This window comes from Triticum dicoccoides, chromosome 1B (genome assembly GCF_002162155.2).
Source record: "Triticum dicoccoides isolate Atlit2015 ecotype Zavitan chromosome 1B, WEW_v2.0, whole genome shotgun sequence".
Lineage (NCBI taxonomy): Eukaryota > Viridiplantae > Streptophyta > Magnoliopsida > Poales > Poaceae > Triticum > Triticum dicoccoides.
Genome location: NC_041381.1, coordinates 290,002,638 through 290,026,291, shown reverse-complemented (window position 1 = coordinate 290,026,291; position 23,654 = coordinate 290,002,638).

Below are 23,654 nucleotides of genomic sequence, written 5' to 3'. Positions count from 1 at the left end.
CTGGCTTGCTGCAATAACTCCACCAACCCTTCTTGATACTAAGCATGTATGTAGGATCTGATGTAAGTCTTGCTGAGTACCTTTGTACTCATGTTGCTATAATTTACATTTTACAGAAGACGCTGCAACCCCTTCTGATGGGTTCTATGTAGACGTTGACATCAACGAGTAGGCTAAAGACCCAGGTGGTGACCCTGAGCTTGTGAAGGACCACATAGTATAGCTAGGCTTTCCAAGCCTCTTTTATTTTATTAGTTGTCTGTACTCAGACAAGTTACTTCCGCTGCTGGTTTGTATGACTGTATGACTTGTATGTTGGGTCGTGAGACCCGTACCTTTGTGTATGTTATGTATGGCTCCCTGAGCCTTAAATAAAGTACTTGTGTCGTAGAGTCATGTTGTGATGCTTCGTTGTATTTGCACATATCGAGCATATTGTGTGTATGATTGAAATGCTTGGTATGTGTGGGATCTGACTATCTAGTTGTTTATCTTTAGTAGCCTCTCTTACCGGGAAATGTCTCCTAGTGTTACCGCTGAGCCATGGTAGCTTGCTACTGCTCTGGAACACTTAGGCTGGCCGGCATGTGTCCTTCTTCGTTCCTGTGTCTGTCCCTTCGGGGAAATGTCACGCTTTGAGTACCGGAGTCCTGTTAGCCCGCTACAGCCCGGTTTACCGGAGTCCTGCTAGCCCAGTGCTACAGCCCGGACCCACTTGCTGATGACCGACACGTTCGAAGCTGGGTCATGGATGCCTGTCCCTATAAGTCTGTGCCACTTTGGGTTTGCGACTAGTCATGTCAGCCCGGGCTCTTTATCATATGGATGCTAGCGACACTATCATATACGTGAGCCAAAAGGCGCAAACGGTCCCGGGAAAAGGTAAGACGACACCCGTGGGGATACCGTGCGTGAGGCCGCAAAGTGATATGAGGTGTTACCAGCTAGATCGATGTGACATCGAGTCGGGGTCCTGACAGCGTTGGCATCAGAGCCGGACTGCCTGTAGGTTCTCCAAGCCAAACTGGTCGATGTTGAGTCTAGAAATTCTTTAGTTATATGTAGGGGAATTGTTTGTGGGTTGGAACGTAAGGCTCTTTTTACTTCTTATACCTTATGACTTTCTGATCTGAGTCAGTCCATTCTTCCACCGGGGGTTAAGGAATTAGGATCTATTCCTCTATCAGGATCACGTGTTACTAATCAGTAGTACCTTATAAGTTTGATGGTTACAAGCCTAGTTCAGTTCTACTACCACATTATGTAGTCAGAATGGTTCAGAACTTTGATATGATGATGTTGAGTGTGTATGAAATCCTTTGTCAAATGTCTCAAATCCTTTTGAGCATTTACAGCTGTTATGCTGCCGAAATTTTGCTAGAAATTCTAATGCCTTTGCATTATGATTGTGCTTTCAGATGGCCACTCGCGACCTCAATCAAGTGGTTCGCCTGACTCGATGCCTAGATGTACCCGGCCATACTGCCAAGTTGGTCAGGGTAATGACTGAGGCTGGATACCGCTGGTATCCTGAGTACACGGTCGAAGAGCAATTCCGAGATTTTAATCAAAGCCAGTATCTCTGCACTGTCAGGATATTTCCATCTTATCCTGGATCCACCGAGCCTCTTCACTGCTCCTATGGACTCGGGGTTACTATTGAGATGGCTGTGCAGGACGCCGCCTACTCTATGATGACCATTATGCGAGTTAGATCTGGGTTATTTCGGGACTCTGATTTCCGGTATATGCCAGGATCACTTCCGGGAGCACAAGGGTATCTCCAGGCTATCTATGCTGACTCCACTCAGGAGGATTCACGGACTCGCACCACTGCTGAGATGCTCGAGGATAAGGACCGTGAAAATCGGGCCTTAAGGCTAGAGCTCTTCAACACCCGTGCTGACCACTGGGCCACTTTGACTCGGTTCGCACCGGCGGTGCAAGCTGGATATTCAGATATGCGCGATCTCTATCCTGTGAGATCTGCTCTGCCAGACGTGATGGTTTGGCGTGATGTAGGAGGCATCACCCCACCTCGCGGTCCCCGTAGGCCACCGTTTGTTGGTCCAAGGCCTCATCCTAGCCCCTATGGTCCACAAGCTCCGCGAGACCGTCTGTTTCCAGATGATCATGTTGAGCTTCCGGGCTATGGAGGTGACTTCTACGAGGACTACTACGGATCGGTCTAAGTTAGTGGTAGTATCCCTAGTTCGCACTAGCTGTGTCGTCTATCGTCCTGCGTGACTCGTGGGATATGACCTAGTTGTACTCTTTCCGGAGATGTAGAAAAATAATGTATAGGAGCTGGGAATGCCTCCGATGAGATGTAATCCTCTTTTCACCGTAATAGTACCTTGTTTGGTCTTGTACTAAACTCTGTATGGTGTGTATGACGATGGAATAAAAGAAGCAGTTCTGTTTTACCATGTCATACGGATGATCATCTTGCATTTCGAGTTATTCCTTGCATTTTTATCCTATGTCGGAATTTTATCATCCTGACTAAATCATTGTCTTGTTTACCTAGGATGGTCAACACGCGCGCTAACCCTGCTTCTCAAGAGCAGGCCGAAGGCAGTGAAGCCAGGGATGCAAATCTGCCTCATCCTCCTTCACTAGCCGAGGTCATGATGGAAGCTGAGAGAAACAAGCGGGAGACAAACCGTTTGTTGGAGCGTATTGAACAGAATACAGCACACCATCAGAGGGCTAACGTGGTGTCACTCAGTGATTTTATCAAATTGCATCCACCCACGTTCCACCACTCCGTCGAGCCCCTCGACGCTGATGACTGGCTTCGCAATATCTCTCACACACTGCGTTCCGCGCTGGTAGCGGAGGCTGACAAGGTCACCTTTGCTGCATATCATCTTGAAGGCCCCGCCAGTCTATGGTGGGAGAATTATGGAGCTATGCGCCCAGCGGGCCATGTCACTACTTGGCTGAATTCAGCGAGGCTTTCCGTGAACATCACATTCCGGAGGGTCTCATGGACCGTAAACGTGAAGAATTTTGCAGTTTCACCCAAGGCCGACTTTCTGTGGATGCCTATAGCAGGGAGTTTGGTAATCTCGCCCGATATGCAACTGAGGAAGTGTCTACTGACGCCAAGAAGCAAGCAAGGTTTCGTAAGGGCCTTAGTCCTGAGCTTCGCCGCGACCTCCGTCTGCATGAGTGCACATCTTTTTCGAAACTTGTCAACAAAGCCATCAGTGCTGAAACTGGTCAGACTGACTATGACGCAACACGCAAGCATGGCCGTGACACGGGTTCCTCATCCGGTGCTGGTCCTCAGAAGCGCCGCGTGTGGGTGCCCAACACCGCCCTGCCACCCAGGTTCACACCGAGGCCATCCTTCCAGGCGCCTCGCCCCGTTCAACAGTCTGCTCCAGCCAAGCCCTATGGGGGTTCAACTAACAATGCTCATCCACGTACCAGTTCCGTGACTTGTTTCAAGTGTGGGGAATCGGGTCACTATATGCGTGAGTGTCCCCAGACCAACCCCAATCAATCTGCTAAAGCTGTTGGCCGTGGCAAGCCGACAGGGAAAGTGTTTCATGCTAAACCGGTCACCGCTTCACGTGGCCATGTCAACTGTATCTCTGCCGAAGAAGCTCAAGAGGATCCCAACATCGTTCTCGGTACGCTTCTTGTTAACTGCCACCCGGCATCTGTTCTTTTCGATACAGGAGCCTCTCATTCTTTTATATCCGAAAGTTATGCTCGATTGCATAACGTTGCATTCTGTGACATGCCATCCACTATGGAAATCTCTACCCCTGGTTCTAGATGGCAGACCTCTAGTGTAAGCTATGGAAATGAGATCCAAGTCGACAGACTTGTTTTCCTCGCGTCTTTGATAGCCCTTAAATCTTCAGATATTAATATCATTCTGGGTATGGACTGGATGTCGGCTCATCATGCCCAAATCGATTGCTTCTCTAGGACTGTTCAACTCACCCATCCTTCGGGAGAAATAGTCAATGTCTTGACCCGAATAGCCAAGCGACAATTATATTCTCTTAACGCCAGCCCTTTGCCAGACCTTGAGGACGTTCCGGTAGTCCGTGACTTCCCGGATGTCTTTCCAGAGGAATTGCCAGGTGTTCCACCTGACAGGGATGTTGAGTTTGTAATAGACCTCATTCCAGGAACCGTTCCGATTGCTAGAAGACCTTATAAGATGGCACCCCTAGAACTAGCCGAGCTTAAGAAACAACTCGATGAGTCCTTGAAAAAGGGTTTCATCCGACCTAGTTCATCTCCGTGGGCTTGCCCCGTCCTATTCGTCAAGAAGAAGGATGGTACGGACCGGATGGTTGTAGATTACCGACCTGTCAACTTGGTCACAATCAAGAACAAATATCCGCTTCCCAGGATCAACGACCTGTACGATCAGCTCGCTGGATCCTCAGTCTTCTCCAAAGTGGATTTGAGGTTGGGCTACCATCAAATCAAAATCAGAAACGGGGACATTCCTAAAACGGCCTTTGTTACTCGTTATGGCCAATACGAGTACACCGTCATGTCCTTCGGATTAACCAACGCTCCAGCCACCTTTTCTCGGTTAATGAACTCAATCTTCATGGAGTATTTGGATAATTTCGTCGTGGTTTACCTCGATGATATACTCATCTACTCCAAGAACGAGGAAGAACATGCCGAACATCTAAGGCTAGTGTTGCAGAAACTTCGAGAGCATCGCCTTTATGCCAAATTTTCTAAATGTGAATTCTGGTTGTCAGAAGTGACCTATCTGGGTCATGTAATATCTGGTAAAGGTATTGTTGTTAACCCCGAGCGAGTTCAAGCCGTCCTTAACTGGACTCCACCTGAATCGGTCAAGCAAGTTCGGAGTTTTCTAGGCTTAGCGAGCTATTGTCGTCGCTTTGTCGAGAACTTCTCCAAAGTTGCCAAACCTCTAACCGAACTCCTCAAGAAAGATAAGAAGTTCGAATGGACTCCACAATGTGAGCACAGCTTTCAGGAACTGAAAAGACGCCTGACTTCTGCTCCCGTACTGGTACCGCCAGACTTCTCCAAGGACTTTGTTATCTACTGCGACGCTTCGCGACAAGGACTAGGTTGCATTCTCATGCAAGATCGACACGTAATTGCCTACGCTTCACGGCAATTGCACCCACATGAGGAGAATTATCCCACTCATGATCTAGAGCTTGCAGCCGTAGTCTATGCACTTAAGACCTGGCGACATTACCTCCTCGGTAATCGTTGCGAAATATTCACTGATCACCAAAGTCTGAAGTATATTTTCACCCAACCGGATTTGAATCTCAGGCAGAGACGTTGGGTTGAATTGATCACCGACTTCGACTTAGGAATAACCTACACCCCAGGGAAAGCCAACGTCATGGCTAATGCGCTAAGTCGTAAATCTTATTGTAACAACCTGATGTTACAACAAAGTCAACCGCTTCTCCATGAGGAATTTAGGAAGCTTAACCTTCATATTGTTCCTCAAGGTTTTCTCTCCACCTTGGTGGCAAAACCTACCCTTACGGATCAAATTATCAAAGCACAGAAGGTAGATCCGGGAATCTCCCGCATCAAGAGAAACATTCAGAAAGGAATTGCGAATTGTTTCTCCGTTAATGATCAAGGAGTCGTATACTTCGGGGATCGACTAGTGGTTCCCAAGGTGCGCAACCTGAGGCGATTGATCCTTAAGGAAGCTCATGAATCTCCTCTCACCATTCATCCCGGTAGTACTAAGATGTATCAGGACCTACGCCAGAGGTTCTGGTGGACTAGGATGAAGAGAGAAATTGCTCAGTACATTGCAAATTGCAACGTCTGTCGTCGTGTAAAAGCAGAGCATCAACGGCCTGCTGGCACCCTTCAACCCTTAGCTATTCCTGAATGGAAATGGGATAAAATTGGTATGGATTTCATTACCGGGTTTCCCAGGACCAAGAGAGGGAATAATGCTATTTTTGTCGTGGTCGATCGTCTTTCCAAAGTAGCCCACTTCTTACCTGTTCGTGAGAGTATAACCGCTAGTCAGCTGGCAGACTTATACATCTCCCGTATAGTGTCTCTCCATGGTGTTCCTTTGGAAATTAACTCGGATCGAGGAAGTCTTTTCACCTCTCGATTTTGGGAAAGTTTCCAAAATGCTATGGGAACCCGTCTTTCCTTTAGCACCGCTTTCCACCCTCAGTCGAGTGGTCAAGTGGAACGCGTCAACCAAGTTCTAGAAGACATGCTTCGAGCCTCTGTTATCTCATTTGGAATGGACTGGGAGAAGTGCCTTCCATTTGCCGAATTCTCTTACAACAACAGCTATCAATCTAGCTTGGGTAAAGCCCCTTTTGAAGTTCTCTATGGACGACGATGTCGAACACCCCTTAACTGGTCAGAGACCGGGGAAAGACAATTCTTTGGCCCGGATATGATTCAGGAAGCAGAAGAACAAGTTCGTATCGTTCATGAAAAGTTGAAAACAGCCCAATCTCGTCAAAAGAGTCAATATGACCGAAAACATAAGGCTATGACCTTCGAGGTTGACGAGAAGGCTTATCTTCGGGTCACCCCTCTGAAGGGAACCCATCGTTTCGGTATCAAAGGCAAATTGGCTCCTCGTTATATTGGACCTTTTCGCATTCTTGCCAAACGAGGAGAAGTTGCCTACCAGTTGGAACTACCTCCGCACCTCTCCAGAGTTCACGATGTCTTCCACGTTTCTCAACTCAGGCGTTGCTTCTCGGATCCTATCCGTGAAGTGGACCACGAAACGCTTGATCTCCAGGATAATCTTACATATCGAGAGTACCCCATTCGTATCCTCGATCAGGCCGAGCGTACCACTCGACGCCAGAACATCAAGTTCCTCAAAGTTCAATGGTCGCACCATTCTGAGGATGAAGCAACTTGGGAAAGGGAGGATCGTCTTCGACTCGAGTACCCCGCTTTCTTCCCGGAGGAACCCAAATCTCGGGACGAGATTCTTTTGAGTGGGGGTGAGTTGTCACAACCTAGCTAGTCATGCATTAGAGTGTTGCATCATGTTTACTCTTTCATCAGAAACTTGAAATGGGGATGACAGAACCCCCAGTCCCCTCTGAAACCAACTAGGGTTACTAAAATAATTTTTCAATAAACCTGAAATGCCCTTCTAAAATGCCCATCATTTTTGTCTTGGTTCAGAACCTCTGCCAAAAATGGTGCACATTTTCCTAGGCCATCCTAGGGTTTTTGAATTAAATCATAAATATTTGAATTTGGGCATTTAAAATAATATAAAATATTTAAATGCTCAAATATCTCCAAACTAAAATGTTTCATGTTGGAAATAATCCAACTATGGGCCAGGAATAGTTTGGTGATTTTTGAACTAGCCTAGGTATTTTATTTAATTCAACAAAGTTGCAGAAGTATTAGAAAAACAGAAAACAGAAAAATATATAAAGGGAGAAGCTTACCTGGGCTCCTCCCTGTGCGGCCCAGCCAGCAGCCGGCCCAGCCCACCTCCCTCCTCTGTCGTCTTCGTCCCGACAGAGGGAGGGGAGTGTGGCCGGCGCGCGCGCGCGCCACCGCGCCACGCCACCTGCTCGCCTGCTTGCCTGCCCTCCCCTCCTCGCTCGACGCCCTGGACGACGCCACGCCTCTCCCCCTGCTCTCTCTCACTCTCCCCCGGCTCTCCTCTCCTCTCCCTCGCTCTCTCTCTCTCTCACGGCCGAACACCACCGTCGCCGCCGTTCGCCATAGCCATCATCTCCGGCCACCCCTCGCTCCCCCGACTAGCTCAGAAGCTCCGCCTCGACTCCCTCTTCCTCCCCACCGCTCCACGGGTCCCCGGAAGCCCTGCATCGCCGCCACGTCGCCGTTCCCCTCTTCGGGCTCCGACCGTCGTCGCCGTCGAATTCACCGTCACCAGCGCGTCCCCGAGCCCGCTAACCATCCCTGCAGCTCCGCGGTGAGCCCCCGGATCGTTTCCCCCTTCTTCCCTGGTCTCTTTCGACTTCTAGGCCCTAGCCCCACCTCGGCCGAGAGCTCCACGCCGCCGGCGATGTCGCCGTCGTGGCCACGGTCGCCGTAGCGCCCAACCGAGCACACCATCGTGCTCCCCACCTCACCAGGAGCACGCAGCACGCACCAACGCCTCCCCAAACCCCCTGCAACACTGATCCCGACCGCACCCGAACTCCGGCCGCCGCAGCCGAGCTCGCCGCCGTCAACTCCGGCCACCCCGAGCCCAACCACCACCACCAATAGTCGCGGCTCAACCTCAGCAACACGTAGATGCCTTCCGCCGTCCATTTGGTTGCCGGAATGGCAAAAAGCACTTTCGCCGCCGTCTCGGGCCTCGCCGGCGTCATGTCGCCGGTGGGGTTTGACTTGTCCGACCTGGGGTTTGACCCCCCAGGGTCACTGACGCGTGGGCCCTGTCGGCCAGGTGGTTAGGTTAGTGCTAACTACTGTTAGTCAACCCCCCTGACACTGACAGTGGGCCCCAGCGCCACTAACCCCTAATTAGGATTAATTTAATCCTGTTTAACCCCCCCTGTCACTGACGTGTGGGCCCCACACGTCAGGTTTGACCTCAGCCAGCCACAGTTGACCACTGACGTCATGCTGACGTCATGCTGACGCAATAATTATATTTCTGGAATTAAATTAAATCAGGAAATTCCAGAAGATTATTTAAACTTCAAAAATTCATAACTTTTATTCTGTAACTCCAAATTGGACAAATTATATATGAAAAATGATCAGAAAAATCCAATCTATCCATCTGTACTATTTTCATGCATGATCAAACAAGTTAAATTGATGTTTTAAGCAGAACAAGAAAAGGCACTTTAAAAGGCCATATTTGAATTTGAAATTTGAATCCTTGATTCAAATTTGTTCAAACACCCCTGGTTTTAGTTGCATTAGCCCAATACACTCATTTTGCCATGTCTCATGCATGCATCATATTGTTGCATACTGTTTGGTAATGTTTGTGTATCGGTGCTCTCTGCGGCAGGTTCTGTCCCCGAAGAGTACCCTGATTACCCTAGCGAAGAACCGTATCAGTGCATCGAACCATCAGGCAAGCAACCAACCATTTGATCATATCGATACAATCCCATGTTCTCGCTCCTGCTCTCTTTTACTGCATTAAGACAACGCGATTCAAACTGCTGTGTGCTACGGTAGTTGAACCCATTTCCTCTGCATGACCTGTCATTGCCACAGTAACTAGATGAAACCCACTAGCATGTGTAGGAGTTGCTTGAGCCATATGTATGTGTTGTTCCTACCTTGCTATGCCTGCTATGCTTAGAGTCGTGTCAGGTCTGGTTCATCTGGGTGATGGGCTAGAGTGAAATGTTATGTCGGTAATAAGAGTGGTGTGGTGAACACGATTTGGTAAAGGTATCGATGAGAGGCCATGTAGGAGTACATGGTGGGTTGTTTCATTGAAGCCGACCTTAAGCACTGAGATCTGTATGTGTGATTTAAGAATCAGCTACTACCATGCATTGGGCCCGAAACCAATGGACCCTCTCGACTTCTTATTCACCCTAGTTCTCCGTCCAGGAGTTGCAAGTAGTTTATGGTGTTTGTAGCCTACTGGAGGCCGTGGACAGCGCTGACCGTAGGGGTGGGCTGTGATGCGGTAGGTACGTGGCCGGGTGTACCGAATACCCGTTAGGTATCTCGGGAACCCTGTTCACATCGTTCGGGGCCGTATGGGAAACCTCGGCCGGACTCCCTGCGGATGGAACCTGAATAGGCGATAAACCTGGACTGGAGGCTTAGGTGATTAGGTAGGTCGTGGCCGACACCCACGTTGGGCTTCCGCTTGAAGGTTGCCGAGTACATGTCGTGTAAACGACGGTAAGTGGTGAGAGCGTGTATGAAGAAGTACCCCCTGCAGGGTTAACATGATCTATTCGAATAGCCGCGTCCGCGGTAAAGGACTACTTGGTTGCCTATACAGTTCATAGACAAGTAAATGGAAACTACTAAAAGCCTCAAGATAAGTGTGAGTGCCGAGGATGGCTCCTCCGTAGGAGGACGGAGCTGGATCCTCGGTAGTGTATTGAAGTGGTGAATAGTGGACTCGTGTGCGCAAAACTATTTCAAGTTGAAGTATCGTAGGATAGCCTAGCCAAGAGTCAAAGCTGGCTTGCTGCAATAACTCCACCAACCCTTCTTGATACTATGCATGTATGTAGGATCTGATGTAAGTCTTGCTGAGTACCTTTGTACTCATGTTGCTATAATCTACATTTTTACAGAAGACGCTGCAACCCCTTCTGATGGGTTCTATGTAGACGTTGACATCAACGAGTAGGCTAAAGACCCAGGTGGTGACCCTGAGCTTGTGAAGGACCACATAGTATAGCCAGAGGCTTTCCAAGCCTCTTTTATTTTACTAGTTGTCTGTACTCAGACAAGTTACTTCCGCTGCTGGCTTGTATGATTGTATGACTTGTATGTTGGGTCGTGAGACCCGTACCTTTGTGTGTATGTTATGTATGGCTCACTGAGCCTTAAATAAAGTACTTGTGTCATAGAGTCATGTTGTGATGCTTCGTTGTATTTTCACATATCGAGCATATTGTGTGTATGATTGAAATGCTTGGTATGTGTGGGATCTGACTATCTAGTTGTTTATCTTTAGTAGCCTCTCTTACCGGGAAATGTCTCCTAGTGTTACCGCTGAGCCATGGTAGCTTGCTACTGCTCTGGAACACTTAGGCTGGCCGGCATGTGTCCTTCTTCGTTCCTGTGTCTGTCCCTTCGGGGAAATGTCACGCTTTGAGTACCGGAGTCCTGTTAGCCCGCTACAGCCCGGTTTACCGGAGTCCTGCTAGCCCAGTGCTACAGCCCGGACCCACTTGCTGATGACCGACACGTTCGAAGCTGGGTCATGGATGCCTGTCCCTGTAAGTCTGTGCCACTTTGGGTTTACGACTAGTCATGTCATCCCGGGCTCTTTATCATATAGATGCTAGCGACACTATCATATACGTGAGCCAACAGGCGCAAACGGTCCCGGGAAAAGGTAAGACGACACCCGTGGGGATACCGTGCGTGAGGCCGCAAAGTGATATGAGGTGTTACCAGCTAGATCGATGTGACATCGAGTCGGGGTCCTGACAAAGATATTTGTAAATAAAGAATCCATTTGAATCGGCCTTCAATGCTTTGACTTGACAAAAATATTAGTCTCTGAAATATTCAACTGATATCCAGCCGGCTTGAAGATGTAAAATTTGCCGGTTTATGATTACCACCATTGTCTGGTTATAAAAACTGATAATTCCGGGTCATGATTGTTGCCAACACCGGTTCATGATTGTAGCTAATGCCGGTTCATGATTATTGATGACGCCGGGTTACAGACACAGGGTCGTAATGATTGGTGACGCCGGGTTAATCCAGTTTGCTCAAAACAGAGAATTTGAAAATAGTTCTTTGATAATAATATAATACCTGTAGCCCCCAAGTCTTGAGCAGAACAAAGTGATGGCTTAAGACTTGCTTCAATATAAATACTGCCGCTTAAGAAGAAATCCATGTTGTTCATCCCAACGACTAGTAAAAACTGAATACTCCATACTATGTAGCCCCCAAGTGCCGGGTTATCATGCTTACAGCAACCTGGGACTTGCAATTGTCTTATACTCATAAAAACTTCAACTAGTGTAGCCCCCAAGAGCCGGGTCATTATGCAATAATGAGCAGGGACTTTGTAGGTATAATCATGTAGATTTGAGCAATGATGTGTAGCCCCCAAGGGCCGGCTCAGTAAGATAATATTGAGCTGGGACTTTAATATATACTTCAATGAAAATAATATCATATGATGTAACCCCCATCATGGGACTTGAATCCACGTCCACAAGGTTAAGAGCCTTGTGCTTTACCAACTGAGCAGTGGACTCTTCAATATAATGAATAAAAAGCTTTGTACCTTCAACCGTTGACAGGAGCAATTGGTAGCCCCCAAGGGCCGACTCATTATAATGTGATGAGTCGGGTCTTCAATAATATGAGCAGAAAATTACTTTGCATTAGCCCCCAAGTGTCATGGTGCATGCTTGCAGCGACATGAGACTTGCATGTAATCTCAATTTGAATAATGTAGCCCCCAAGTGCCGGGTCGTGAGCCTGCAGCGACTCGGGACTATTCCTTCCATTGTAGAATAAATCATATCCTTTGATAAAATAATAACTGTTGCGCTAAAGCGACTTTGAAAACTCAATAATACCGGTTACTAATAACCATAAAGTTCCAGCCATGTTGGCTATTCAAGATAATATAATCCGGTATGAAAAATTCATCCAATATCATAATGAAAATTCAGCCAAATTTGTCTATTTGAATAATATAACCCAATCATTTATAAGCGCATGATTCCAAATATATACTGGCGACGTATAGTCCAAAGCCAGGCCGGTTTAATAAACTCCGGATAATTTCCCATCATATACTGGCGACTTATCGTCTTAAAGCCAGGCCGGTTTAACAAACACCGGATAATTTATCATCATGCTTTATTCAACCTGTCTCTGCATACAACAAGTTTAAAGTGTCCTGGCGGTTTACCGCCGGACGGGTCATAATGCCCCACATATAACCCAGGTTTATAACCAAGGCTGCACTTAAGAATAATCAATGAAATATATCATACCTGTGATATTGAATCACATCATTGGTTTACCAATTTTTTGTAGTAAGAGTGATAACCCCAATCTTGAGTAATGATAACTCCTTTCATACTGTGCCGATTGATGATAAACCGTACCGGGTTGTGATAAACACCGGTTTAACCATATATAATACTGGCGACTCATAGTCAAACCAGACCGGGCTGATAGTCTTCGGATTATAACTTGATCCTGTATTGACAACTTGTAATTGAAAGTCAAGCCGGGTTGATAAACACCGGTTTACTCCATAATAGGATGGTAACAGAAAATCAAACCGGGCAGATGGCCTCCGGATTAAGATTTGACCGTGTTCCATCAATTTGTAATTGACAGTTGAACCGGATTAAAACGTTGTCGGTTTAAAAAACGCAACAAAAATCAAATAACAGTTATGAAAAAATATGGAAGCAAAGGCAATGATAAGACCATTTGCAAAAAGAGGCTTTACTGAGCCGATCAGATGGTGTTACCATGGTCGGACACGACCAAGCTCCCAATAAGGTGTAGCTATGGTTCAAGTCAGCCAGGTCCCCAAATGATTCGTGGCATATATGCCAGATCAAGAGGCGTGGCAATGGTTCGGGTTCGACCAAGCCCCCAAGTGATTTTGTGGCCTTAGGCCGACCAAGAGGCGTGACTGGTTCAGACTTCACCATGTCCCCAAGTGATCTGGTGGCTGTCGCCTATCAAAAGGTGTCGCGTTGGTTCGGACATGACCAAGGCCCCCAGTGATGTTATGGCACTAGGCCGATCAAGAGGCGTGGCTATGGTTCGGATACGACCAAGGCCCCAAGTGACCAATAATATGATAAGCCAATAAGGCATGATACCCATGTTTGGACCGCGCTTCATGGCAGCAAGTCTTCTTTGGCACCATTTAACTTTTTGCAAGAGATAAATCCTTCTTGAACCGGGATTTTGAACCGGATATTGAGAGCTTCAAGGATTTGTGGGAGACATCTTTCCCTTGAACCAGACCTTAAACCGGAATCTTTATTTTCAGCCGGATTTTTTCTGACGGTCCTTTAAGCTCGAACTTGCGAGAAGTTAATTCTGTTTGAACCGGACATTCTTAAACCGGATTTCAGAGCGTCATAGCCTTGTGGGAGGACAGATTTCCCTTGAACCGAATTGTAAACCGGATATTTGAGAGCTTCAGTGAGACTGGTTTCCCTTGAGCCGAATTGTAAACCGGAATCCTTTCTGATGATCCGGAACTTCTTCATTGAGCCAGGACTTTGTAACTGTCATATACTTTCTAAACCGGAAATTTTTATGAATATAATAGTAGCCTCCGGGGCCGGGTTATCATTCCCTCCATCGCCCTCGGGTTCTTAAATTTTCTAAAACTGGCAAGATTTGCTGAGTCATATCATCGTAGCCCCCGAGTCTCAAAGGTGACTCAAGGAGTTGGCTTGAGACTCTTCCATATTTGACCGTGATATAAACCGGCATAACTTGTATATCATTGGTGTTGATAGCACGATGTGAATCCACAAAAGGTTGAGGTGACTGCGGCGGGTTATAAATGATCCCGAATGAGCCGTGTCAGCAACTCGGCCAATGGTTCCTTCCAACTGGCTATTTGAAGTTAATCAAACTGTAGAGGCGGCGACTTGTGCGCCTGCCCATTGAGCCACCCAGCGTATACGGCGGTTGATGACAATTTTCCACCAATTTGAAAGAAAACCGGGCTACCCAAGCTATGACTTGCTTTATACTCAATAAACACCTTATGCAGACAGGTGCGGCCCGGTGTGTTGATGTAGACCAGGCCACGAGAGGCGGACGGAAAAGATGACCTCAGCATCAGAGGTGACTCAAACAGATGAACCGGCCGCGGTGTTGTAAACCGGCGCGGACGGGCGAGTTAACCACGTCGTTTTGATGTAGTGAACAATTGTCCTGCATCAACAGTATTGCAGACCAAGACAAAGATAAACTGCTCTTTCACAAAAAATAATATGTACCAATAAAATATATTTTAGATGGATATCACCTGATGTGCCAGGCCGAAAATAATCCGCCATGAAATTGATGATCGCTAGGTGAGGTTGAAGTTGCTCACGGGTGAACCGGCCGCGGATGGATGAGTCGGACGTGACGTTTGTAAGCTGGCGCGGACATGCGAGTTGTCTGTGGCGTTGTAAGGCGGTGCGGACGAGTAAGTCGGCCGACGCATTGATGTAAACCGGACCGCGATACGCGTGTCCGTGAAGCGGCGCAACACAGCCGAACGTGCCTCCACGATGTAATACCATCCACCATCCTTTTTTTAATAGCCGTCCTGCATAAAAATATTCATCCTTGCAAATGTGCGAACCTTCCACGCCTCAGCTCAGTACAAGAATAACTGGTTCAGTAATTTGTCTTCACGTCAGTTGTGGCTGGCTTGCTGTGATGTGAATAATGACAGTTGATTTTGACCACTGATTTTGACTGACAAAGAACCTCCTTGTGCACAGATTTGCTTTAGTAAGGATACGTAAAATAACACCCCTGGGAGCTTGTGCCTGTATGTGGCGATGTATACTGGCCCTGACAGATTAATTTTCTTTTTTCTTTCAGACGAACTTGACGTAGAGGTCGCGTGCACCAGCTGCAACTTCCATCAATCAGACAAAAGTACGGCGACCACACAATTTTTGCTGTTTAACAGATAACTCCTCGGGACTTGAAACGAATCTGCATACGTTGCCTGCCATGGATGTAATCTGTTTCACATAATCCATACTAGTAGTAACTGTACTACTAGTTGAAGTACTAGTACATGATGTTTTCTTGGATTTGACCCGGTCTGCATGTAGTAAACCATGGATGATTCCTTTTGTGAGAGCCAACTGATCCGACATGTACCAGTAGTAGCATCAATTTAAGTAGTACATGATGTTTCCTTGGATTTAACTCGGAGCACTCCTGGACCGTTGTTTAAATGCGTATTCACCGGGCAATCCAGCGTAGCCAAGAAGAGCCGGCGTTGCCCCCGATGATTCCCGTTGGGATTTTCTCTTATGACTCTGTCAACGGATCTGATCAATACTGCTCATAAAATATTTCTGATCTTGATCCCATGAACTCAAACTTGATGTATATCCTTTGAAAACCAATTAGTACTCGTACAAATCCACTGTGTCTTCGATTCACTTTTGGTCAAGTAGTATTTTGGTCTTCCACGTGATCTTGATCTTTGGAAATCGCTCCTGTAGTAGTACACGGACTAGATTGGAGTACGTGGAATTGATGAAAAATGGCAGCAATATGGCCTCGTAACCGCTGCAGATTAGAAAACAAGCAGTAAAAAATCAGCCACGCCTGAGCTCCTCGGGACTTTAACCCGCCAGCTCCTGCTTCATGGGGTTTCACGATCGGAGAGGCAGTAGCGTCCGGCCGATCAGGTACCTGCCTGACGCTGCAGACGTATGCGAGGGCCATGGCAAAAGATCTTCAAGGATAATTCCACAACCTACTTCTTGTCAATATCGGACACTGCTGCGTGCAATCGAAATCCCCTCGGTCTCGGCAACTTTATTCTGTGAACGGGTCGGACAGATCGGCTGTAACTCCCATAAGTTTGCACGCGCTCAAACAAAAACCCTACCGATCTTGATGACGTGCAACTGTTGCAACCGAATATAGAAGCTTTGCAACAGAGTCAATCTCCACCGGATTGGCCTTATGATAGCGACGGCGCAGAGATGCAGCCACTCTAATCTTGACCGATGAACTTGCGGTTGATGTGAATCCTTGTAATCTGAATCTTTCTTCACCCGAAAATTTGCGAACCTCTCAACCCTAAAAGAGATCCCTCCAAGAACTCAACACCACCGTGCGCAGGCCCCACGGTGGGCGCCAACTGTCGTGGAATTGTCACGTCAGATGTCCTTAGTGTCAGGACTTAGTCGCGAGGCCAACGCATCTATGTGGTAGCTTGAGAGGGGTTGAGTGGAATCGAGAGACGCAACACAAGACAGGGATTTAGACAGCTTCGGGCCCCGGGAAACATCATCCGGTAAAAACCCTACATGTTGTTTGAGGCTAGGTCTCATTATCATCACGAGGGAGTCGCCGTAAACCGGCTCTCCTCTTTGTGTCTAGCCCTAAGATTGTTTCTTCTTGCTTGTAGCTGGTCCCTCTTTGGGGAGCCCTGCCCCTCCTTATATATGTTGAAGGGGCGGGTTACATGTGGAGTCCTATTAGGATTAGGACTAGTCTCCCTTCTAATACAAACCGGATACAAGTCCGGGTCTTCCTTGTAAAGTAAATATTCCTCACGCCTTTTCTCTTAAACCGGCCCACCATAGCATGATCCGGCCTTCCATAAACCACCCGTTGGGCCACCGGGTCTTGTCGCTCCTCTGACCCGCCTGCCGGATTACCAATGAACCGTAAACCGCCATGTCCAAGTGGGTTGCCAGTGAATCGCCAAACTCTAGCCGGGTCATACATCCGGCGGTTTATACCGCGGGGTATATCCCCGACACACTTGGCGACGGTTCTGAACGGAATCGCGGAAAGGGGTTAAAAACCATTTGTATAGCACCTCGTTGTACCAGTGGTAGTGGAAACATCGGCTGGACTTCCTTGCTGATGGAACCCGACTAGGCGATAAACCGAGAGTAGAGACCTGTGTTGTTGGTCAAGTCGTGGTCGTACACCCATGTCGGCTTTTGCTTGAAGTATGTCGAGCACATGTCGTGTGCAGACGCTAAGTGGTGGAAACATGTGTGAAGATGTACACCCCCGCGGGGTTATAAATGATCTATTCAAATAGCCGCATCCTAGGTTATGCACTACTTGGAAAGCCTATATGGTTCATAGATAAATGGAAGTGGATACTCTAAAATGCACAAGATAAGCATGAGTGTTATGGATGTCCTTCTCGTAGGGAGACGGGAGCGGATCCATAGAGGTTTATTTATATGGTGAATATGTGGAATCGTGTGCGCTTTCTCACCCCAAAGAAAATACTGGTAGACGTAGTACATGATAGCTACTGAGTCAAAGCTGGCATGTTGTAGTTAAACTACACAACCCCCTTGTTGATACTGATGCATATGTAGCTAGTTCTGATATAAGTCTTGCTGAGTACATTTGTACTCATGTTTGCTTAATTTATGTGTTTGCACAGAGACTTCAGTCTGACTAGTAGTTCTTTGTGGGATCCGACGATTAGCTTGGGAATCCCAGACAGAGGTGTGCTTCCTAGCCTTCTTTATTTTCAACTGTCTGTACTCAGACAGGATTAGCTTCCGCATGTGCTTATTGCTTGTATGACTTTGTATGTTGGGTCATGAGACCCATGTTTGTAATATCATGTTATGTATGGCTCGGAGCCTCTTAATTAAATACTTTTAGTTGTAGAGTTATGTTGTGATGCCATGTTGTATCTGCACATATCGATCATATTGTGTGTATGCTATTGAAATGATTTGGTATGTGTGCGATCCGACACCTAGTTGTTTATTCTTGGCAGACTTCCTTATCGGGAAATGTCTCCTAGTGCTTCCACCGGAACACATGGATTGATCAACATGTGTCCTGATGTCTACTACGCAACTTTATTCTTGTAGACTCGTGTTGGGCCTCCAAGCGCAGAGTTTTGTAGGACAGTAGCAATTTTCCCTCAAGTGGATGACCTAAGGTTTATCAATCCATGTGAGGTGTAGGATGAAGATGGTCTCTCTCAAGCAACCCTGCAACCAAATAACAAAAAGTTTCTTGTGTCCCCAACACACCCAATACAATGGCAAATTGTATAGGTGCACTAGTTCGGCGAAGAGATGGTGATAAAAGTGTAATATTGATGGTAGAAATATATTTTTATAATCTGAATAAATAAAAACAGCAAGGTAGCAAATAGTAAACGAGCACAAAAACGGTATTGCAATGCTTAAAAATGAGGCCCAGGGTCTGTACTTTCGCTAATGCAACCTCTCAACAATGCTAACATAGTTGGATCATATGATTATCCTTCAAAGTGCAATAAAGAATCACTCTTGAGTTACTATTAGCGGAGAACAAAAGATAGGAATTGTTTGTAGGTCACGAAACCAACTCAAAGCTATTCTTTCCGTTCGATCTATTCAAGAGTTCGTACTAAAATAACACAAAGCTATTTTTTCCGTTCGATCTATCGTAGAGTTCATACTAGAATAACACCAAAGCAAATTCATATTCATAATACTGAATCCACACAAAGAACTATAAAGAGACCCCAAAGTTTCCGTCAGAGAAAAGATAATAAAAAACATGCATCAACCCCTATGCATAGATTACCCAATATCACCGCGGGAATCCGCGAGTTGAATGACATAACACATATCAAGTGAATCAATAGGATACCTCATTGTCACCTCAAGTATTCATATTGCAATACATATATCATGTGTTATATTCTCTGAATATTCAATCCGACAACACAAAACTTTGAAGGGTAAAGATTCAATTAATCATAACAAGAGTATAGAGGGGAAACATCATATGATTCGACTATATTAACAAAGCCCATGATATAGATCACGAGAGAGAGAGAGAGAGAGAGATCAAACACATAGCTACTGGTACAAACCCTAGGCCCCGAGGGTGGACCACTCCCTCCTCATCGTGGTGGCTGCCGGGATGATGAAGATGGCCACCGATGATGATTCCCCCCTCCGGCAGGGTGCCGAAACGGGGTCTAGATTGGATCTCGTGGATACAAAGGCCTTGCGGCAATGGAACTTTTGATCTAGGGCTACCCCGAAGGGTTTCGGAATATTTGGGAATTTATTGTGCAAAGAGGGTGTGCGGCAGGCCACCGAGGTGGGCACAACCCGCCTGGTGCGCCATGGGGCCCTGGCACGCCCTGGTGGGTTGTGCCCCCCTCGAGGCACCCTCTAGGTGCTGCTCAGGCCCATTGGGTTCCTTTTGGTCCAGAAAAAATCTCCGTAAAGTTTCGTTGTGTTTGGACTCCATTTGATGTAAAAAAACAAGCAAAGAACAACAACTGGCACTGGGCATTGGGTCAATAGGTTTGTCCCAAAAAATGATATAAAGTTGCTATAAAATGATTGAAAAACACCCAAGAATGATAAAATATCAGCATGAATACTTCATAAATTATAGATACATTGGAGACGTATCATGTCCTTGGTTACTACTGTGTCTGCCCCTACGGGGAAATGTCATGCGTGTTTACCGGAGTCCTGATAGCTTGCTACAACCCGGTTACACTCGTTGCTGACTGACACGTGCATTGTTGGGTCATGTATGTCTATCCCTGTAAGTTTGTGCCATCTTGGGTTTACGACTAGTCATGTCGGCCCAGGTTCTCTTTCATATGGATGCTAGCAACACTATCATATACATGAGCCAAAAGGCGCAAATAGTCCCGGCCAAGGTAAGGATGCAGTTGCGGGAATACTATGGCTGAGGCCACAAAGCGATATGATGTGTTACATGCTAGATCAGTGTGACTTAGGATCGGGGTCCTGATAGCTTTGGTATCAGAGCCTGACTATCTGTAGGATTAACAAGCCAAACTAGTTGAAGTCGAGTCTAGAAATGCTTTATTTACATAAGGGAATTGAATGTGGAAGGGAACATAATGTTCTTTTTACTCCTTTACCTTATGTCCTTCTGATCTGAGTCGCCCTCTTCTTTTCTACGGGGTAAAGAACTAGGCTTTCTCATCTCTCTATCTGGATGACGAGTTACTATGTTGGAGACTTATAGGAATGGTGGATTCAAGTCTCAGTTCAGTTTCTGGTACTTCCGTATGTTAACATTTGGTCTCGGAACCTTGATATTGTGATATTGAGTGGTTATGCATGCTACCATTTTGCAGGATGTCTGAAAATCCTTTTTGAGCAATTACATCTGTTATGTTGTCAGAGTTGTCCCAGGTTTCTAAATAATCTGATGCATTTGCAAATTTATCGTCCCTATTTCCGATGTCCTTTTGGGCCAGATTAACCACACTTATGGCTGGGTTGAGGTACTCCGTTGCCTCGACATGTATGTTGAAGTTATCAGTAACCCATGTTTCATGCTACTAGTGTGATAATTCTGGCCATCATTTTCGAAAGCATATCACGATGTTATATAGTAAGTAGCTATTCTATTTCTGGGTTCTTGAACCCATGATTCATTCCACTCATCCCTGTTGATAGTGTTTGCTCGTTCCTTAGGTTATTAGCAACCTTTGTGATAGTCTTCGAGGTCCGTGATATATCATTCTTCAAAATGCCATGAACCATCCTTAGCAGAAGTTTGTGTCGGCGTTCTGGGAACCAGGGTACCCAGACTTGCCTGCCTGCAGCCCACGATGTGTCTTCATCGACGACATGGTACAACCCAGCTTCGACTATGGCAAGACAAGACCTTCGTGAGGGGCCACAAGCCTCGCAAGGCGGGCTACTTGAAGACCTCCTGAGGGAGCGGCCTCCTTAGGTGGCATCCTGAGTGGAGGGAGATTTCTATGCAAGGCCCCACCTCACGAGGCTGGAATGACATGAGCCATGACGACCAAGGCCAGGCGTGTGCCAGTGGGCACAGAGCGGTAGGTTTTCTCTTTGGTGCAAAGGAGGCAAGTGCATGTGTGGAGTCCCAAGAAATCAACCAAAAGTTGCCATTTGCGTGCAGCGAGACCTAGACCGCCAGAACGGCAGGATGGATGTCATCGTCGAGCCCACCATGAAGTCACGCTCAGAGGCTTTGCAGGCGAAGACCACCTTTCGTCATGATTAGATGTACTTCTTGTCCCCTTTCAAATTTGGTTGTTGTGGGATCCCTTCCTGCCTAAGTTTTAGAGGAAGAGGACCAAAGCCACTATAAATATAGCCTAGCCACCACCGTAGAGAGGGTTCGACTCATCAGGTGATCAGCTCATCAAACTACCAAGAGCTCATCACGAGAACCTGCCTCTTGAGGCTGTTCTTCCACTTATACTAGTTCATCCTCAACCCCCAGCGAGGATAATCCTCCACAAAGCAGGTGTAGGGTATTACACCGCAAGGTGGCCCGAACCTGGTTAAACTTTTGTGTCTTTCTCTATCATGTTCATCGAGCTAGGCTGTGAGAGCAGCGGACCGATCGGCTTGAGAGGTTAAGTTCTTCGCACACGCCCCTGAGTTTGAACCTCTCTTGGGTCTGCGGAGCCCGGAATTTGACATTTGTCACGCCAGGTAGGGGGCGTGTCGAAGCTTCTCTTCCATCAGTCACTTCGCCCCCGCTTCGCAGTCCTTATGGTGGAATTTCCATGAGCTGCCAGTGAGCAATAGGCTGCCCGCGCCACCTAGGCGACCCTGCTTGGCCACAAGATCCGTCATCGCCTCCCGCTAGCCGTAGCGGGGATGGGCGTCGGTGACAGCAGACGCCGTTGCTGTGGGCCGCTTCCATCCTGTCACGCCCAATATGCGACCCTATCCAAAAGGAACTCGAAGGTCCCACCAAGGATAGACCCGCATATTGAAACGCTTTTGCAAGGTGGATATCATTACATCAACATTACATAATAGATGGGGATACATACATAAGGCATACAATGCCACACGAATACATCATCACAATACATAAGAACATCATCCGACTACGGATGAAACACAAATAGAAACTCAAACAACATCCACCCTGCTAGCCCAGGGTGCCGACCTGGAACCTATCCCCTGATCGAAGAAGAAGCAGAAGAAGAAACTCCAAGACAAGCAAACATCGCTCTCGCGTCATGATCATCGCATAACCTGTACCTGCAACTGTTGTTGTAGTAATCTGTGAGCCACGAGGACTCAGCAATCCCATTACCATGGGTATCAAGACTAGCAAAGCTTAATGGGACGGAAGGGGTAAAGTGGTGAGGTTGCAGCAGCGACTAAGCATATATGGTGGCTACCATACGCAAATAAGAGCGAGAAGAGAGCAAGCGGAACGGTCGTGAAGCTAGCAATGATCAAGAAGTGATCCTGAACTCCTACTTACGTCAAACATAACACAGAAACCGTGTTCACTTCCCGGACTCCGCCGAGAAGAGACCATCACGGCTACACACGCGGTTGATGCGTTTTAATTTGTATCTAGTGTCAAGTTACCTACAATCAGACATTAACAAATTCCCATCTGCCTATAACCGCAGGCACGGCTTTCGAAAGTTTATACCCTGCAGGGGTGTCCCAACTTAGCCCATGACAAGCTCTCGCGATCAACGAAGGATATACCTTCTCCCAGGAAGACCCGATCAGACTCGGAATCCCGGTTTACAAGACATTTCGGCAATGGTAAAACAAGACCAGCAAGACCGCCCGATGCGCCGACAATCCCGATAGGAGCTGCACATATCTCGTTCTCAGGGCAACACCGGATGAACACTATGTACAACTAAAACCAGCCTCGAGTTTCCCCGAGGTGGCGCTGCAAGTGGCTCTGGTTCGGACCAACACTTAGACAAGCATTGGCCCGGGGGGGCTGTAATAAAGATGACCCTTGGGTTAATTACTCCCAAGGGAAATATAGGTGGTGGTGAGGCAAATGGTAAAACCAAGGTTGGGCCTTGCTGGAGGAGTTTTATTCAAAGCGAACTATCAAGGGGGTCCCAGAAATCACCCAACCACGTTAGGAACACAAAATCCAGGAACATAACACCGGTATGACGGAAACTAGGGCGGCAAGAGTGGAACAAAACACCAGCCATAAGGCCGAGCCTTCCACCCTTTACCAAATATATAGATGCATTAATAATATAAGAGATATTGTGATATCCCAACAAAATCCTGTCCACCATGGAGCAATCTTCAACTTCACCTACAACTAGCAATGCTATAAGAGGGCTGAGCAAAGCGGTAACATAGCCAAGAAACGGTTTGTTAGGAAGGGTGTCAAAGGTTAGAGGTTCATGGCAATTTCGGAGGCTTGAAGAACATGTGATAGGTAACGCAGCAAAGCGATAGAACGAAGCAACTAGCATAGCAATGATAGTAGTGAGATCCAGGGTAGCGGTCATCTTG